Source organism: Rousettus aegyptiacus, unplaced genomic scaffold (genome assembly GCF_014176215.1).
Source record: "Rousettus aegyptiacus isolate mRouAeg1 unplaced genomic scaffold, mRouAeg1.p scaffold_m13_p_10, whole genome shotgun sequence".
Taxonomy (NCBI): domain Eukaryota; kingdom Metazoa; phylum Chordata; class Mammalia; order Chiroptera; family Pteropodidae; genus Rousettus; species Rousettus aegyptiacus.
Genome location: NW_023416285.1, coordinates 59233974 through 59242630, shown reverse-complemented (window position 1 = coordinate 59242630; position 8657 = coordinate 59233974). Strand labels below are relative to the sequence as shown.

The 8657-nt window shown below is 32.5% G+C and overlaps 1 pseudogene; it reads left to right on the top strand.

The window, feature by feature from the left end:
• The first annotated feature begins 315 nt into the window (after positions 1-315).
• On the top strand, positions 316-434 carry LOC118608841 (annotated as a pseudogene).
• The last annotated feature ends 8223 nt before the right edge of the window (positions 435-8657 follow it).

Sequence of the window (8657 nt, the reverse complement as noted above, 5' to 3'; positions counted from 1 at the left end):
AGGACATGGGGCCTTTGAGAGGTTATTAGGTCATGAAGGAAGAACCTTCATAAATGGGATCTAATCCTTATGAAAGAGGCCAAAGAAAGCTCTCCCCACCTGCATCATGTTAGGTTACAGTGAGAAGAGGTCTATGAATGAGGAAACAGGTTCTTATCAGATACCTAATTTGCCAGCACCATGCTTTTGGACTTCTCAGCCTTTAGAACTATAAGAAATAAATGTTTGTTGTTTATAAGCCATTCAATTATGATATTTTTGTTATCAGCCCAAATTGACTAAGGTAGGAATTGCTATTTGCAATTCAAAATTCCAGTCCATGGCCATGCCACCCTGAACAAGCCCGATCCCATCTGATCTTGGAAGCTAAGCAGGGTTGGGCCTAGTTAGTACTTAGATGGGAGACCACCTAGGAAGGCCAGGTACTGTAGGCGTAAAAAAAATAATAATAAAATAAAATAAAATAAAATTTTAAAATATAAAATAAAATTCCATTGGCTTTATGATAACCTTTACTTATTTTAGTAAAGTCTGAAGCAAGACCCTCCCATGAAAGTGAAACGGAGAAAGTAGAGATAGAAACCGTAAAGTTTTAGAGAACAGAAATAAATCTTAATTTAATTTACCTTAAATACTTAAGATTTCACAGATTTAAAAAAAGACTAAACAGTGATATTTTGTAGACAACGTCCCCATTCTCATATCTTTCATCTATAAGCAATATTTAAGAAGGGAAATTTCAGGACAGATGAAAACGCAGTGATTCCATGACCAACTAGTGAAGAATAAACCAGTATAAAAATAGGACTGTGAGATAACTATAAAATAAAAGCATTTTGGTCATTATATACTATTCATATTATATCTTGAAAGATATTCAATTCTCTTTTATCTCCACATAGATTACCAAAAATTTGACATGTGGTGATGGTTTTATTTTACCTCTAACTTCAGCCTCTAACCTCAACATTCATATCTCCCAAATGTAAGCAATCCATGAATAGCTAAATAATTTAAGGTTATTAATTAAAATTGGCAGTTTGACTGCAGAGTTCAGCCTGTTTTCTTGTGATTCTTTAATGTAGTTGACTGCCTGCAAACATTTAAATGATTCCCTTGCCACTTGTCTATGTATTTAAGCAAATAGACTATTACAAGAACAAAGACCTACTTGGTTTTTCTAATTTGATGGAGGATAAAAGGAGGCGTTCACAGCTTTGTTGTATTTCTAAACTCATTTAGCACTAAGTGCATATATACTTCGATTTTTTTGAAATAGGTTCATTGTGAAATAGTCTAATAACAAGTAGTTGGACCTAGAGTTTTTATCCATCCCTAAATGAGCCCAAATTGTTTCTCAACATTTCTTTGTTTTATTATTATGTTCTCTTTCAACCTATTCTGTAGTCTCCTTCTGAACATAATGAATATACCATTAGATGCAGTAATTTCTATTATAGATCTAACACTATAAATTCATCAACTTATCTCTACCTAGAGATCTCTATTTTTCTTAAATAACCCATTGACAATTTATAATATAGATGTTTGCTTAAAATCTTATTCTTATTAAGATCTTAGTCATATTAAGAAAATATGAGTTAGTAAGCCATTAAATTAAAAAAGAATGCAAAATATAAATGTTTTATAATTCTGAGGTTGACCTTTGCCCAAGACAAAGCTTGCTTGCAGATAGTTTGTTATGAATGTGACACAGATTTGAGGGCATAGATAGGAAAACATGAAAGGAGGGAAAGTAATGTAAGTCTGCAGAATCTAAAAAACCTAGGGTCAGGATACCAGCTCTTTTAATTCTATGTAAGTGGGACATTTTTTTGTGGTGTCCTGCAATTGTCTTGTGTGGGTTCCCAAGTGATGATTATTAATTTTCAGAAATTTGGCAAGTTGTTTTCCAAACCATTGGTACTTTGAAATTAGCCACAGTAATCAGCAAAAACTACCCATCAGGATGTTTATTTTTTTCCTAAGGAACACCACTCATGCAAATTTTTATCTGTTCTATCTGGATCTACAGACTACAGTGACATTTTTTGTTAAAACGTTTTGTTGAAACACAGTCACACCCATTTATTTATGTATTACCTATTACTGCTTTCACACAACAAAGTCAGATTTGAGTAATTGGGGCACAGATTATATGACCTACAAACCATAAAATATTTACAATATGGCTTTTTACAGAAAAAGACTGTTAAACTCCATTAAACAACACTAAGTGATTTTTCTCCCTTAATGCAAAACTCAGCAGCAAGATTATTCTATTTACATCTTTGCATTTGTTTATCAGTATAACAAGTGGGGATACCCTCACTCTTTCCTGAGTAAGGATTATGTATATCTGTCCCAACCCTTGTGTTTGGCTCCTCATATATAGATATGTTTCATAGCTCCCTAAATTTATCTGGCAGTTACAGAAAAATTTTAAACAGATTTTAATCTCCTAGACCCTGGATCACTACATCCCAGAAAAACAGTGTAACAAATTGTCCTCCTTGTGGTGGATTTTGCTTTTTTGTTTTTTAACCTAGTAATATACTATACTGATAAATCAATTTCTCCTTTGTGTAACTGATAGCTTAACCTGTGTTCTTCATTTTGGCATTCGGTTTTGCATGAGCCAAAGTCCCAACTACTCTATCCACTGCCTTCAGGATGTCTCTGATCCCAGAGAGCAATGGGGCAACTTTGATCTTCATAGCAGTGAACGTAAACCTCCGCTTTTTAAATTTATTTTCTAGGTCTTCGTCGAACTCCATTTTCCTTCTCCTGTTTTTTTTTATGTCCATTATTCCACCAAGAAAAGAAAATGTACATAGTTCATATAGACCTAAAGTAATATATAAAGCTTTTCTTTGATTCGTAGTCTTTTCTACATTTCATTATTCTCAAGAAATTTTTGAAATGTTATTTTGTTCAATATTTGCATAACTATATTTAATTTTAAAGCACCATTGCTCTTTTCCATATTTGATTATTTCACTTTTTTATTGCTAATCTCAATACTAATCATAATAGCTGATCAGAATTTAATAAAATTCAAAAACATAGCAAAACCCTTAAAAAATTAAATGCCAAATGTAACTCATACTCTGGTTAAAAACTATTATAGTTTTTCAAATATATTTTGATACTATATTGATACAAAATGCAGTCTAAGAAACCAAAACTAAAAACACATATTTAAAAAAATCCTAAGATTCTAAATAGAATACTACTTCATTATAAATAGCAGAAAAAGAAAAAGAGGTAAGTTAGTTCTGTTGCTTTCTTCATCAAACAGATTCTAGGTGTTATTGTTGCCAATAATCTTGCAATGAATAAAATCTAGCTTAAATATGCAAAATGGAAATATACGAAAGCTGAATATATCTGCCTAAATCCAGGATTCTCTCTCTCTCTCTATCTCTTGTCTCTGCTTCCTCCTCTGTTGGCTTTAATCTTAGGCAGACTCTCTACAAGTAGCAAAAATGACACCCTATAAGAGCTCTAAGCTTACATATTACCTGTTAGGCACCAAAAAGAAAAAGAACCTTTTACCAATAGCTCAAGAAAATGTGCCTTAGAATGACTTTGATTATCCCAACCAACACATATTTGTCTTTTCCTGACCCAATCTATGTGGTTATAAAAAATATATACTGTGATAGGCCAGGGCTAGATCACATGCTCTCCTCTATGGTATTTGAGAGACTGTCACATATAATTCTCAAATAATAATGAATTCTGTTAAAAAGACATAAACAACAGGGGAAAGGAAATAAAGGTCATTGTACTTACCAATGTCCTCTATATAGACTATAAAAAGCTGCTTGTTTCTAATGTAAAAATTCGCACTGTAATGAAGGTGTGTTATATGAAATATAACTAAAATTTGAGCACTACTGCTACTCTCTAAAAGAGTTTGCTCTAAAAAAAGGAACCCTCGTACACTGTGAGTGAGACTGCAAATTGGTACAGTCACTATGGAAAACAGTATGGAAGTTCTTCTGAAAACTATGATTTGATCTACCATATGATCTAGCAATCCCTCTACTTGGTATTTACTCCAAAGACTTGAAAACTTATATCCAAAAAGATATTTGCACACTGATGTTCATAGCAGCATCATTCACAGTGGCCAGGACATGGAAGCAACTTAAATGTCCTAAGATAGATGATTAGCTAAAGAAGCTGCAGTACATGTATACAATGGAATATCACTCAGCCATAAGAAGAGATGAAATACTGCCATTTGCAACAACATGGATGGACCCCGAGATAATCATGCTAAGTGAAATAAGCCAGACAGAAAAAGTTGAAAATCACATGATATCACTTTATATGTGGGATATAAACCTAAAAGCAACAAATGAATAGGACAAACAAACAGAGAGTCGTGGACATGGACTAGTGGATACCAGAGGACTATAGAGTAGTGGTTACTAGTGGAGTGGGGGAAGAGAGGGGAGGTAGATGTGGTAAAGGGGGTCAAATATATGGTAGCCGAAGGAAACTGGACTTTGAGTGGTAAATACACAATAGAATATACAGATGTCAAATGATAATGTACACCTTAAAATTATATAATTGTATTAACCAATGTTACCCCAATAAACTTAATTTTAAAAAATAAAAATAAATTTAAAAAAGGGTCTGCTCTATTTCAGATGAAATACTAGTGAATAAGTAGATGAATGAATGAATGAAGGAGTGATTAAACATGGACTCCTCTGTCCAGGGTATTTCTAACTTCAAGATTAAACTGACCATTTGTCCATTTTTTAAAAAGATGAAATCCACTGGGGGTTGAAGTCACCATTCCGTCTCCATTTACACATTGAAACAGACCCAGACCCACAGAAGTCAAGAGACAATTTAGAACAGGGGAAGTAGCCAGATTTGAACTCAATAGCAAAGTTGTTGAAAACATGAGCTTTAAAGTCTTTATTAAAATATTCCAATAAAGAAAAGGAAGTCATCACCTAATTCATCTGATGGCTCCCTTAAAACTTGTGAATCCCTGAATTTTGTAAATTGTCTTACTTTTAAGTGACTTAAAGACCCAATCGCAACAGATGTTCAACAATAAAATTCCTGATTATTTAATCACAAAACATTCAATCATTGATTCCTTCACCCAATTTTTTTTTGGCCAAGTAGCTTTGAACAAGGCTTTAAAAAAAAAAAATTCTCTATTCTTTCTCTTCACTTTTCCTTTTTCCCCATTGCCTCTAAATGCCATACTAAATACTTCAGACTGAATAAATCTATTTGCTTGATAAACACAGCACTTGATTTTAGCATTAATTTTATTAATTTGTAATTATGTATGTGTATGTATTTTTCTATTAGATGGCCATAGACTCTTTAATACTTATATCTCCAGTTCCAAATCCAGTGGAAGACAAGCAATTATTCAGTAAAATAATTGAGCTTATTTCCAAATTTTCAAATGAAACTACCTATGTGTAATGTTTGATATAAAATACTTTTTAATTTAAAAGGGGCAGGAAAGCTTCATAAGAATTCTAAGTGAGATTTTTTGGTATTTTTAAGGGCCCCAGAGATTATTTGCTATGATTTCAAATTCAAAACATTAAGACTTTTCTTTCATTGATATGAGTAAGAAAGCACTCTCTCTCTTTCTCTCTCTCTCTCTCACTCTGCCTCTCAGAAATATACAGAAATAGTATATTCTTCAGTTAAAGGGGAAAATGGAGGAAGAGTAGAGAATGAGTCAGAGATGCTTAAATGATCATATATGTAAATATTTTATATTTGACAGATGTTTACATATTATCATTTTGGAGTCAGTTTGATCCCATATGAAGTGAGAGGGAAGATATCATTATCTTTCCTTAACAGATCAGAAACTGGAAAATTAGAAAGTTAAGGAATTAAGGCAAGTTCATGAATCAAGTCTATACATGACTTCTCCTGTAATATGGAGCAGGATTGTAATTACAGCAAAATTTTCCCATCTTTTTCACTTATTACATTACATTTGACCAGCATCATTTTCCTTCATTTTGAAATAGGGATCAAATAGCACCCACCTAATAAAGTCATAGTGAAAAAAAGAAAAGAATCCATGGAAAGCATTGCTCAATAGAAAGTGTTTGTTTTATTGCCACTTGGGTAGCTCTTTCTAACTTCACCATGCCAACATGGCTTGTTTAAAAAAGATGTTTGCCTACAACACCTTTGATAAGGAGCTAATATCTAAAATATATAAAGAACTAATTCAAGTCAACAACAACAACAACAAAACAATCCAATTATGGACAGAGGACCTGAACACACACTTCTCCCAAGAAGACATACAAATGGCCAACAAATGTTTAAAAATATGCTCAACTTTACTAGTTATTAGGGAAATGCAAATCAAAACCACAATGAGATACCACTTAACACTTGTTAGAATAGCTATAATCAACAAGACAAATAATAACATGTGCTGGAGAGGTTGTAGAGAAAAAGGTAGCCTCATATGCTGCTGGTGGGAATGTAAATTGGTATAGCCACTGTGGAACAGTATGAAACTACCTCAAAAAACTATGAATAGAATTACCATGTGACCCAGCAATTCTTGTTTAGGGTACCTACCTAAAAAATGTAAAAATCTTTTTCTATAAAGATATACACACTGCTGTATTTATTGTAGCATTATTCATAGCAGCCAAAACATGAAAACAACCAGTGTCCTTTGATAGATGATTGAATAAAGAAGATGTGGTACATATAAACAATGGAATATTAGTCAGCCACAAGAAAAGATGAAATATTGCCCTTCGTGACAACATGGATGGATCTTGAGAATATCATGCTAAGTCAGACAGAAAAAGTCAAGAACCATATGATTTCACTCATGTGTGAGATATAAAACCGAAAGCAGCAAAGACAAGACAAACAAATAAATAATAATTCATAGACATAGACAACAGTATAAATGGTTACCAGAGGAGAAGGAAGGAGGGTAGGAAAGAGTAAAGGGAGTCAAATAAATAATGACGGAAGGAGATTTGACTTTGGGTGGTGAACACACAATGCAATGTATAGACGATGTATTATAGAATTGTACATTTGAAACCTATATAATTTCATCAACTGATGTCAACCTAATAAATTTAATAAAATTAAAAAAATAATTTAAAAAATTGCCTAGAAAAGGCAGAGGAAAAGTGGAAAATAACCATAAGTTGAAATTGCTAAGCTATAAGAAGAAAGGCCCTAGGAAAAAATATTTGCCTATTCAATCTGCGGATCAACAAGAAGTGTTACTGGTTGAAAATAGGTTGATTGCCATGGGAGAAAGAGCTTGTGGCTCAAGTTGGTGCAGTATCCGCAGGGTCAGATAGTCAAGAGGTGCATGTATGAATATTGAATGCTATTTCCCCACAAGACACTTGCAGGGGGGATGATTAGAAAAAGTAGCTAGAATCTATACTGACCAAAACAAGGAAATATTGAACCTCATAAAAGTTTTTTATATTGAAATGATAGTTTTTAGGACTAAAACACTAAAGTATAAATTTTAAAAATAAATGCTGGTGATATTGGAGCACTTTTCATATGCAAGTTGCTTGATATTTATGGACCTTTAATATTTGAAACCAAAAAGTTATTCCAGACATTTATATTAGGTGTGAAGGAAAACTGTAAACCAAGTGTTATAAGGTCTGGATTAGCAATTTATACAATTTTTCAGAAGTCTTCCAGGCCTACTAATGTTACAGTTTTCATATTCAATAAATATTAACTTAAATTTATTCTAGTTCTCATGAATTAGCAATTCTTCCATTTTTAAAAGAAAATACAGAGTTTTAATAACACAGTGTTCTTGCTGTAACTGAACAATCATTCTAACATTTGTATTTTGATAATAAATAAACAAGTTATTTATCCAAATATGAGTATATACTTCTGAAATGAGAGGTAAGAATTAGTTTCTCAAAATGTTCCCTAAAATAAAAGATAGTCATTTGGAAGAAAATATAATCAAAAAACAAGAACAGATATTTATAATCTGATAGTATTACTATTATTTGGGGGGAAAAAAACTACTTGGTTTCCCCCTTCCTTTACTTCTTGATAGTATAATGAATTCTAAAATTAACAATATACAAATTGTTCTAGCATCTTGCATACATCCTGGTCCCAGCCATCACAAATCCTCTTGTATAATCCACTTCTTTTGAGCTGTAGAATCTCAAATTGTGCAAAGAAAAGATATGAGAAATGGGAGAAGAAAAACTTGTCACAAAAGGCCAAAGATATATATATATACATATACATACATATATATATGTATATATATGTATATATGTATATATATGTGTATATATATAATAATGTTGAAGAAAAAGGAGGGAAGGATAGGTTGAGTAAGAAGCCACATGGGCTGTCATAGCCTGAAGACAGAGGCATATTTGTTGATGTTTAGGTGGTAAAGGTCACTGAAACCCAGAATGAGAACAGATTATGACTATATATCGAGTTTTTATGTAGAGGGAGCTTTATCATTCCAACACTGGAATTCTCTGGACACATAGGTCCAGAAATCAAAAGAGATATATTTGGAGGGATTATCTAAGATTTTGAAATAATTCTGAGAAAAAAAAAATCAGAACTACTAGGGATTTAGAATGATGATACTA